Source organism: Serinus canaria, chromosome 5, assembly GCF_022539315.1.
Source record: "Serinus canaria isolate serCan28SL12 chromosome 5, serCan2020, whole genome shotgun sequence".
Lineage (NCBI taxonomy): Eukaryota > Metazoa > Chordata > Aves > Passeriformes > Fringillidae > Serinus > Serinus canaria.
Window position 1 is genome coordinate 4,315,080 of NC_066319.1, and position 12,519 is coordinate 4,327,598.

Genomic DNA, 12,519 nt, shown 5'->3' on the forward strand with positions numbered 1-12,519 from the left:
GCTCACTTTGCACTGTGTCTCCTGCCTCTGCATCGCAAATGCAAAAGATGTTCCCACTTTCTGCCCCTCGGTACCACCCCCTGCGGGCTGGGGACCGGAGACAGAAGGCTCAGGAGCCTCCTCCCCCACGCCGCAAGGGCGCGCAGGGGGAGTCAGGCATTCCAACCCCCAGCGGGAAACCCCGAACCAGACCCGGGTCAGCCCGCGAAAAACACCGAGTTTGAAAGCAAGCAGGCGGCCCGATCTTGCTCTCAGCTGTCCAGCCACACCCCCCACATGGAGGGGCAAGCCTGAGTCCCCTTCCCCCGTCCCATCTCCCCTCGCAGGGGCAGCCTCGGGACAGCCCGAAAAGCTCAGGGGGAGGGTCCCGGCTGATGGCGGGCGCCGCGGCGGGCGCCGCGGTCGGGTCCGATGACGGTTCCGCTGGGAGTCTCTCAAGCCCAGCCCCCTCCACCGGCGCGGCAGGCGAGGGACCGACTCCCGCGGGAGAGGCTGCAGGTCCCGACTCCGGGACGGGCTGCTGTCCATCGTCGCTGCTGTTGAGTGTGTCGCCTAGCAACGCGGGCGAAGCCTCAGAGGGTGGTGCTTTCGTCCCGGAACTGCTGACAAGCTCTGTTGCAGGCGATGGATCCACCCCCGCCGGAGGCGGGCCCACGGGAGGAGCTGCAGGTCCCGGCCCCTCCTCTGGGGCGGGCAGGGGCGGGGCCCTTGGCCCCGGTTCTGGTGACAGAGCCAACCCACCTCCCCCCCGAGAGGAGCGAGGGGGGGGCGGTGCCGTCGGCGCGGAATCCAAGGTCGCAGAAAAAAACTTCTCTTCTGCCGCGGGCAAAGCGTCGCCCCCCCACTCCGATTCGGGGGGGCTGGAGACTTCCAGGCAACGGATTCGGACAGGCTTGCCTTTTTCCAGCTCCAGCGAGAAGGGAGACAAGCCCCGTGCATTTGCAATCCATTGATATGCAGACGCTTTCCGTTTCAAAACTGGGAAGAGAGTTCTGAAAGGCTGGTAGATCGAAGGAAAACCGAGTCCCCGGTAGAAAAGATCTCTGATAATGAATTCCATGCATTCCCAAACATATGAGTCAAAGGCATACAGCACATCAGAGAAAAAACCATGGTGTTTTGCCCACCGGAAAAACTCATAGAAATGTGTCGTTAGCATAGGAATGCTGTCCTCATCACCCCATTTTCGCCAGAGGTCAATAATTTTCTCCTCTGAGGGAGAGAATGGAACCTCCGTCTCCGTAGGCACCCTCTGCCATAACCGAATCTGCCTCACACGAAGGGCAGCATTTTCAGGAAAGGCAGTGGAAACAGTACCTTGCGACAGTGTGCTCTGGGCTTCAGCAGGCTGCTCTGTGCCGCGAAGACACCTGGACATCTTGTCTCGGAGACTTTCCAAAAGGTTCTCTCTGTGGCCAGCTTCGGCTGTGAACTCTGCCCAATTTCAGGATCTCTGGTTCTTCAGCTTCTGGCGAGAAGCCACTTCTGTGGCGATGTCCCTTTATTCAGTTGGGGTCACCATATATTTCAGTGGTTTTCTGGGGTCCCAGGATGAGGGAACAGACAAGACAGTTGACTCCATGTATCAGAAGGCTTTGATTTATTATGATATGATATATCAGATATAAAAACTATGCTAAAAGAATAAAGAGAAAGGTTTCGCTACAAGGCTAAGCTAAGAATAGCAAAGAATGTGTAAACTGAAGTCTTCTCAGCCCGAGACGGGCCGAACAGGTGAATTGTGATAGGCTCTTAATTGGAAACAGTCTGACGGGGCCAATCACAGATTTTCCCGTGGCATTCCACAGCAGCAGATAAGAATTGTTTAGTTTGTTCTGAGGCTTCTCAGCTCCCAGGAAAGGAAAAATCCCAAGTAAAGGATTTTTCATAAAATATGTTGGCAACAACAATGTGTCACTGTCTTAGGAGCAGTGCCCATTTGTGGTGGGTTAGGCTGTGATTTTAGTCACTGGTGGCAGTGGCCAAGCCCCAGTTTTGAAATGCACTGGAGTGAAAATTGATTGAAATTCAGCATGGTGAAAGAATGCTATATATAACATGGCACTGAGACAACCTGAACCTCCCTCTAATTTACCTGTGTCTGGCTATACCAAAACTGAATTCTTTTGCATAAAAAGGCAGATTTTGCTGTCTAGCTCTATTTCTCATTTTGATACCACAAGTCAGAACCATACTGGCAAAACTACCAAGGCAGGGGTATAGCTCTTCAGTATCACAAACATCAGTGTAATTGGGTGGCAAATGAAGTCACCTTTTTGTAGGTGAATAATCAATTAGAAGTGAAGTGAGTACTGACATTCAAAGTTCCCTTGCACCACATGAGCCTTGTTAAATGATCATGTGTGCACTCCAAAAACCAGGTGCAGTTGTTATGTGTGTATTAGCTACTGTCACTGTCATATTTTCTGAAAAATCCCCTTGCCCAGGATTCTCTCCTGGGGGGCTGAGAAGCCTCAAAGAAAAAGGAAAACCAATATTACCTCATTTTTCTCTCCTGTGTTTTGCTGCTTTGGAATGTGGTTGGAGATTGTTTATCCAAGATGTGAATTGTTTTTACTTAATGACCAATCCCAGTCCAGTTTGTCAGGACTTTGAAGAGTCAGTCACAAGTTTTTCATTAGTACCTTATTAACCCTTCTGTCTGTATCCTTTCTCTATTCTTTAGCATAGATAATATAATATAATATAATATAATATAATATAATATAATATAATATAATATAATATAATATAATATAATATAATAATATAATATATAATATAATATAATATAATATAATATAATATAATATAATATAATATAATATAATATAATATAATATAATATAATGATAAATTAGCTTTCAAGGAACATGGAGTCAGATTCTCAATTCCTCCTTCATCCTGGGGACCCAGCAAACACCAGAAGCTACAAGTAGTTTTTTCTGAGGTTGTTTGAGTTCATGCTTTCTAACTTCCATTTGCTGTGGGATAAGGGCATGCATTATTGTTGAGTGGTAAAGTACTGAGCTGTGTGCTTTGGTCACTTGCCCTTTAGAGAGATTTCATTTGCTGCCTGGTGTGGTGGTGGGCTTGATAGGTCACAGCCTGTGCTGATTAGTTTGCCTCCATGCCTTCTTTTCCTTTAAGCTCCTGTGTGTTTATCTTAGGTACTTTTCTTATAGAATCAGGTGCACAAATTCCTCCATTCTTCCAGCTTGAACTCAACCCCCATTTTTTTGGGTGCCTGTTAAGAACTGTCTTAAAGAGCTCTCTGGTTTAGAGATCATCTTATCAGAATCCTCTGAAAAAATGATTCCATAAAACTTGAGTCATAAAGGCTGGCTATGGCTAAAGGCTTGGAATTTTGATATGTAATACTTTAGTACTTGTATATAGTGAAGCATCACAGGTTTAGTATTGAATGCCAAAGTCTCTGTAAGAGTATTGGAAGGAAAAAAAAAAAAAGAAAGTTTAAGAATAACAACTAAAGATTCTTTCCTACTTGCAGATTCTGCATAGTTCCTTGACACTTAAATTGCTGTCATGCACAAGAGTTCAGGGAGATCTCATAAACACATTTTCATGTCAGATTTGGTGATATTTTTCATTTGCATAAAAAGATAGATAAGACTCTATGCAAGACAACCATGTGTAGAGCTATTTATATGTATGTCCAGGTTCTAATAGCAGAAGTAATTTGAATTATTCACTTTCATTGCCTTAATATCCTGAAAACATCTCAAAATTGTCATTTACCACTCCTTTGCTGCTCTATCCAGTGCCCTTACAATGAATATGTCTGTGTATGCAGAGAGAGCTCCACTAAAACACATGTATGCACATGCTGGGTAGACATTCATTTCTTTGAGTGTTAAGGCTTTTAGGTATCTGTTGTTTCCATTTTCATGTCTCCAAAGCTTTTATGTGAATTTTTCCAGCACATTTCTCATTATTCTCTCGACTTTTACTCTACTGAATGGCTGCAGCTTCCAGACATATAACCTGAAAAGTCCTGGGAGAATTTACATGAAGACAATAAAACCAAGGAAATGGAAACCACAGAATGTAATTTTTTTTCAGTCTTTGCTGAGAAACTCATTGGTTAATATTTACAAATGAATCTGATTTTCCATTTCAACATCCTTTTCACTGTGAAGCAAATGTGGGAGAGGAGACTGGGATGGTCAGAAACATTTTTGAAGTGAGGAGGAGCTTATATGTGAATCTCATTAAGGTTAAAAGATTTTACTTTTCTCCATCCCAGCATATCAAGAAGAACATCCCATTGAAAAAACAATATAAATGTGTGAATCAAGGAAATGTTTATGCAAATTTGAAGGGATTTTTCTTCCTGTTTAAGTGTTTTTTTGTTTGTTGGGTTATTTATGTAAACACATACAAGGGAATATTGGATTCTGTTATCTACACTCATATTGTTATCTAAAAGCAGATTATTAAATCTCATACAGCCACTTCTAGGATCAATAGTTCAGTAAAACCATTTTGGTTTCTGTTGAGAGCTGCTTGTTAATTGCAAGTTGTGGGCCTGTCTCAAAAATGCCTCGAGCAGTTTAAGTTTTTTTCCTAACTCCAGAGTTTTTAACTTAATGGTGTTCTTTAAGAAGTTTTTTTTCCACTTTTTTACTGAAAAAAAAGGTACTTAATTAGTAAAAAGGCCCAGAACCCCAAATGTTTGTACCTGTGGATGGGCTGAAGATGAATTTCTAGAACTAAAGGGAAATTCTAAAAGAAAAGTCTGATTTAGTAAAGGTTTTTTTTTCCTGTTGTTTTGTTTGTTTGTTTGTTTGTTTGTTTTTTGGGGGGGAAGTGTTTGTTATTAAAATGTAGCAGTAGCCCAGTATTAAACCTGAAAATAAAATTCATATTAATTGCATTTGTTATAACAAAAAATTGGAGCTTTTGTGTGTATCCAAAAAGCATGACAATATAGGGGACACATGGAGCACAAAATGCTAGTTCAGAGATGCTCTGGAAATGTTTGTACCTGTGGATGGGGTGATGGGTGAAGATGAATTCCTAGAGCTAAAGGAAAAGTCTAAAAGAAAACTCTGATTTAGTAAAAGGGTTTTTTTTCTGTTGTTTTGGGGTTTTTTTGGGAGGGGTGGTGTTTTTTATTTTTGGGGGTTTTTTGGTGTAAAAAAAGTAGCAGTGGCCCAGTATTAAACTGGGAATATTAAAATTCATATTACAATAAAAATAATAAAATTCATATTATAAATAATAAAATACTTAAATTCATATTGTAATAAAATAATAAAATTCATATTATTTCTACTTGTTATAGCAAAAAGAGAAAAAACTACTCTAAGTAGAAACTACTGTTGAAAGTATCATCATATTTCTTGGTATTCAATAACTTTTTGTATTTTGAGAAAAATATATCGGTAACTTCATCAAGGAATAATTACTCTCTCAGAAATGTACTTGAGTTTTTTATTCTGTGCAGAGAAAATGACATGAAACAATGAAAAATATTCTGTCTGATTTTCTCTCTGTGAAATGCTGATGCTCAGCAGCATTTGAAAGAGTGTGGGATTATGTTAAATGGCAATTTAGAACTCTTGGGGGCTGGAATTGGTAGAAGAATTGGAATTTGTAGAAAAGAATTGGATCTAATAGTTCTTAGAAAATGGACAATATGGATCAAACCTTCCAGACACAGCTTGCTGCTGCTGAGCTGCTCTACAGCACCTAAGGGAGTTGGGCACCTTGCCACAACAGCAAGGCAATGGGAAGCAGATGCCTTGAGAGCTCTTGGACATTTCTGCATTGAGAGAGATGTTTGTGTCCAGGTTAGGGATCCTCATTCATGCAGGGGGAGCATCCTGGGCATCTGGCAGCAGCCAGGATTGATGTGGGAAACTCAGCAGTTTGTAATCTGGGTGGGACTTGCCCAAATCCTGCAGTGAATGGATGCTGTGAACAGAAATGGTTTATCCAAGGAAATGGTCCAGAGCATGTCCAAGGCAGTAATCTGAGTAATTCTTTAATCTCAGAATACAGTTTGCTTCTATTTTTTTTGGTCTTTGCTATCAAAGCAGTGATTTCACTACAAATGAGAGGTTAGAATTTTCTATTAAAGGAAACTATGAAATAAAACTATTTGGGCTAAAACCAAAATGTTCATTAACATGAAATCAGTATGGTTTATCTATTCTATTCAAAGGACTTGGGAAAGAAAAAAGGTTGAGATCCATGGTTCAAAGCTACCATTTCTCTTGCTGGTGTGCAAAGAACCAGAGAAGACATGGAACTGGAAATGCAGAGACTGTCTGCTGGGATGCAGTGCTTCCTCAGAGAATAGGCTGATATTCAGAATAGAAAATGTTTCTTTCTCCTTTTGCTTGCCATATATTCAGGGTGTTTTGTTTATTTTTCTGGATTTCTAATAGCATTTTGTTCTTCCTAGTTTCCAAATCTTTGCTTTTACAGGTTTTGAAATCACTCCCATGGGAAAACTTTACAATGTGTGTATTTAGGCTTCATGGCAAGCATGTAAGGTTCAAGTTTTACAGAAATTATTGTTTCTAGGTAATTTGTGCTGTGAATTGATGCCTTTTGCCTGACTTGCTACTACAGCCAATGCATGTGTCTCAGACAACTTGAATTAACCAATACTTGGGAAGTACTGACAAAGATATTGGTGCAAAATAACAATATGGATCTTACTTAATTTTTAATTTTTTATTTTACATGTGGTTTACATTTCTAAGTTGCAAATAGTAACTTCAGTCCTGTTCCAAGCTTGTCTCAGTTATATTAATGGACATAAACACACATTTAATCCACAAGGTTTGGTCATGGATTTCCCACTAAATTTGTCTCCAAAGTCATTCAGCAGCCCAGTTCTTAACAGCTCACTGAACACACCCAGTGAGCTGTAACTGGTCTGCCACATTCAGCAAAATTAGTGGAATTGTGCCATTTCCCAGGGGAGGGTGATGTTCCACTTCAGAAAACTGGGAGACTCTGTAGCCTTTTACTTAATTTTTACCATATCTTTTCCAGGAAAGCTATTCCAGACTCTCTTTCTTGAAAATCTACCTGTTGTGAGTCTGACATTCTTTGTACTTGCTAAGGAGTGCAATTCTTTGTACTTTCAAAGAAATCTAACCTTTTGGTTTCAGTCACTTTTGAATTAATTCCCTTTTGAATTTCATTCATTTTTGAATTTGCTCTTGGTTTCGTTCACCTTTGGATTCATTCACTTTTGAATTTCATTCATTTTTGAATTTCCTTCATTTTTGAATTTGTTATGACCTGCCCCAGAAGAGAAGGGCAGCCCAGGTTCTTGTTACTCTCTCCCTTGGGGTGGATTAGAATGAAACCCTGAATGATCAGGTTTATTTACACATGTGTGTGTGTGTAGGGTTTATTTTAGCCCAATTTGAAAGGAGGTCTGTAGCTCTCTTGGTTATTATTGTCTATTGTAATACAGCAATATAAAAATAACACTTGAAAAGCTATAAAGGAAAAAAATGAAAGTATAAGAGAAGAAAGATACCCATGGATCCAGCAAAGATTGTTGCAATTTCATCCTGCCTTGGTCTGAGTGATCCTCACAGTCTGTACAGGGCTGGGGAGAGCCCATGGGACACAGAAGTTCAGTTGGTCACTGTGGGCTCAGATCCAGGTGGGAGTTTTCCCCTGGATGCTGTAGCACTGTGGAGCACAGGGCACTTTGGGGTCTCTGTTAGTTCAGGACACCTTTAGGACATGGCACTGCCTCTCCCATCAAAGGCATAAATCCATTCAGGTCTGCATGTCAATGCAGCAGCACTCCTTTCAGAGGGGAGTTTTCTCTCCTCAGCCAGTTATGTCAGGGATTGATGTGATACAAAGATTGGCATGATAAAAAGCACTGTCCCACCTTGAAGGACCTGCTTCTTATCAGCCTCTTCTCTTCTTTGGCAGTTTGTAGCTCCCAGCTTCTGCACCTCCTCTGCACCTGGGCAATTTCTTTCAGCATGTCTGCAAAAGCTTTGGAAAATGGCTGTTTTTTGAGTCATTAACTATTAACATTTCAGTCTCACAGCACTTCTTCTGATTTTCCTTTTATAGTAACTCATGCAGAAGCAGACAGTGAACTTAGCCTATTCATAGGATATAAAATATCATTATATCTTCTACTTAGGAAACCTATTTATTATTAGGTTAACAATCTAGTTTTTATTATGGAGTAATAAAAAATAAAGTAAGCCTAAGAACATTATAATTTTTATCTCAGTCCAGGAAGACTTCAGGTATGTTACAGCAGATGCATGTCACCAGTTATGCCATGGTAGAACATTGCATCCTTTTGTTTGCCATACATTTTTTCTGTAGATGAATATTTCACATCCATAGCTCTGAGGGTGGAAATGGAGGTCCTGATGATGGATTTAGACCCCAGCAGGTGTGTTTATCAAGATTGCAGTATTTCAGATTGCTGTTTTTCCTGTTGTTGTTGTTGTATGAAGCCTGAGGGCCACAAATGCACAGCACCATATCTGGTGGCAAATTCCATATGGAATTACCAACACCTCTGACTGTCATATTGTCACAGACATGTTTTATGAAAAATCCTTTTGTTAAGATTTTTCCTCCTGAGAAGCTGAGAGGCTTCAGAAAGGAAATGTAAACAATGATTATCTGCTGTTGTGGAATGCTACAGGTGCATCTGTGATTGGAATCATCTGGTTGTTTTTAATTAATGGCCAATCCCAGTCCAGCTGTCTCAGACTCTAGTTAGTCACAAGATTTTATTATCATTTCTTTCTGTCTCAGACTCTAGTTAGTCACAAGATTTTATTATCATTTCTTTCTATTGCTTGCTTGCCTTCTGATGAAATCTTTTCTTCTATTTGTTTGTATAGTTTTAACATATAATTTCCATTTAATATAATATATATAATAAAGTAATCAATCAGCCTTCTGAAACATGGAGTCAAGATTCTCATCTTTTCTCTCATGCTGGGACCCCTGCAAACCCCACCACATTATATCATTCAGATAATCATTCTAAATATTTAGTCTCACTTCTTTGGTTTATTTGGTTCCTATTTCTTTTTACTCATCAGACCTACAATATTTTGTGCAAGTATTTTTTTTTTTTACTAATAATTTGTTGAATTATTCATTTAATTAATTTGTGGGCTCTTTGCATGGAATTGTGGCAGGTGAAGAAATAGAAATGTCCTAAGTTTAAAGATCACACAAGATAAGTTTTAATACTGGAATTAGGACTCTGATTTTATTTGTAAGCATGGCTATAACATTCACAAAGTTGAAAAAACTAGCTTTCTGTCTCTTTCTCTCCTCATTATTGGTTTGGAGCATTTGATTTTAAAGTTTTTCTGCAATTTGATCTTACTAAAAGTTTCTCAATGCATTTCAGCAACATTTGTCATTATTGGGGGAGCTGGGTAACCAATCCCATCATTGCTTGTAATTCAGCCTGTGACAGGAGCAGGAATCAGAACAGCTTCAGGCAACCTCTGTTAGAAAAACATGCCCAAGGCATTTGGCTATAGCATTAAAAATGCATCAGGCTCTCCCACGAGGAATACTAAATGTGTGCACTGTTGAACAAAACCAACTCTTTATTTTGACCTTGGTAGGGTTAACAGAATAAGGAATCATTCCCAGTGAAGGAAAGGATAAAGTGGAAAAGGATGATCTGTGGATTGCAGGTGCTGAAGTAACACCCTAAAAATAGAAACACTAGGGTTTTGTCAGCAATTAGCTGTTCCCTAATCATCTCTCAGATTGTGACCCTGGGAATTCCCTCCTGAAGGAAAAGTGTCCTTACATGGGGTATAAAGTCATAGAGATGATTTTGCTATTGATCAACCTCTTCACAACGTGAATGCTTGTAAAAGAGGTAATACACTAAAAAAGTAATATTTTTAATTTGTTGACCCTTCAGTCTGTGACATCAAAATGTTTAATATTGCCTCACAACCCACATGGGGTATACTTGATAATCATGTTATAGATTATAACTCTGAAGCATCTGGAAGATTGAATAACTTTCCCTTAATAACTTAAATACTTTGAGATCACACACATATTTTTTGTTTTGGTATGACAGCAAGTGATAACCAGAGCCAGGATTATTCCCAAACCCCCTTATTTCCCTTCTCTATCAGCATTTTACCAGATATGTGGCTTGCAGGAGAAGGAAGAAGAAAAGAGAGAAGAGAAATAAGTGCAGGGTGCTTCTATAAATCAACTTAATAAATCAAGGCTATCTCTGTACAATTGTTGGTGTCCACTGGCATCAGACTTCTTTAGGAGATTATGTTTTATGGATGTCTATTCTACAGATGGGAAAATGAAAATAAAAAGTGCTTTAGCAAAACTGACAGAACAGATACATCTGCAGAGGTGGGAAAAGGAACTGAACCTCCCAACCTCACAAGACAGGAATAACTTATTAAATGAGCTGGCATTCACCCTGTTTCACTTGGCAGCATGGTGTGGTGCAGAGGGAATGGTGTTCTTTCCATTAGGAATGCTTTGATGATGACACTGTTAGGGAAGAATGAAAAGGAATGCTGGACCTGAAGCATTCCTTAAGGTACAGGATTGGTGCTTGAGCTGTGAGTTGGAAAAAAGGTCCTGGAAAAAACCAGCAATAGAGATAGTATGTCAACAATAGCTTCTGAGGAAGCTTAATTGGGAATGTTGGTGGAGAAAGTGTAGGGTTAAGGGATAAATGCTGAACAGCTGTGTCAGGAGCACCAGGAAAAGACTGGGAGATCTGTGAAGGCAGATTGGGAAGAAAGTCAGACTTGCAGAGACCTAAGCATGCACCTAACTTTCACCTGTAAGGACCCTCCTGCCTCTCTTCCTTTACATTGCTAGGAAGGAAATTTTTAATTTCCCTTTTACAAGGCAGGTTTATTACAAATTACACATTTTGGGACTGTGCTTTATCACTTTGAATAGGGTAGAATTTTTTGCTTCACAGACAAAGGAACGTGAGAAAAATAGAACTGAACTTGTGAGATAGCCAAAGCATCTTCTGATTTAAGGGGCTTTGATATGGAAACAGGATCCTAAATTGGACTGCAGAAGTTGTCCCAGGGACTGGGGTAGTGGAGTTTGATGAAATTGTTTTCATTAGGTAGTCAGTAGGGAAGAAAGACATGTTTGTCTCACATAAATACCTCTGAATGCCACCCATTTTCTTTGGGATTGACCTTAGCATTTTCATCTAGAGGTATCAGATCAGTACCTCTCCTGCTGAAATACATGATCCCCATTCAGTAAATGTTGAAATTGTGTCTCTGACAAGTATAGACTGCAGTGGTCTGGGAAAATACCAGTGTGGTTATGATGAAGCCAGGCAGACTTTGAATTGAGTCCATAAACTTCTCTGTAAGAAGAGATTTAAAACTATGTCTGGTTATGGTAATAAACATATATAATATAATATGGTTATCTGCAGTTCTTTCAGATTGGAATAACTGCTGATAATTTTGTTCTTAGGGACCAAGCTCAAAAAAAGCCTCATCTGGTTTTATTGATGGCTGTTTCACTGAAAGGGACAGAACTGGGACCTGGTTAACTATAAACCCAACAAGCTATTTTCATACAAAGCCCAGTAACAAAGGGAATAAGTTAAAGGGAAGAAAAATTAAAACAATGAATCTTGATGGCTAAAGGGAAATGTGGATCTGTGTCAAGAGAAGGAAGACATCCAAAATGAAAAGAAAAGGAAGGCAGGCAGGAATCTGACCAGCCAGGGGGGAAGTGGGTGGGCAGGCATTATTACTCTGTTAGAACATTTTCTATTGAAAATAATTGTTGAGTTCTTAAAAAACTGATTGGTCTTCTGCTACTCTTGGTCTGGAAATTTTGCAAGTTTCAAGAAACTGCAATATGTGCATCAGAACTCTTTGTGAATTACCTCTCAAGCACAGCATTCACCTGTTAATTCCTATGAAAATTAGTTTTTGTATTTTGATTCAGCTACTATAAAAGAAGGTGATAAAATTATTCCAAAACACTTACAAGAAGACGGTGTGGCAGTGATAGCTGTTTAGATTCTCTTTTTCTCACTGCTCTTCTTGTGTTAGCAGTTAAAATCCAGTGTTTCTATGTGACCTCACACAGCACCCTATTTTAATGGTTTGTCCATTCCAAGGAGAGACCAACCACAAAATCTAGATCTCATGGAAAATATAAGGAGGAGGCAGAGATGATCCCTTCATTTACATTTGGGCTGGTTCTGACAGATATCCCAGATTAAGTTGCTATGTCTTTATCACTTTCAATGGCTGCATTGTCTTGTGAGGAACACAGTGTAGTATGAGCTGTAGTTAAAAAAAACTAGAGTTCTGTATGTGAGGGTATCATTGATCTCACTCCTAGAAGGAAGGAGTTAGGAGTTAGGAGGCCTATCCAATAAATGTAGGGATTTAAATCACCTCTATCCATGTAGTAACTGAGGGTTTAAGAAAAAATTGATAATAACTGTCTGCTTCATTTCTATTTAAGGCACAGTTT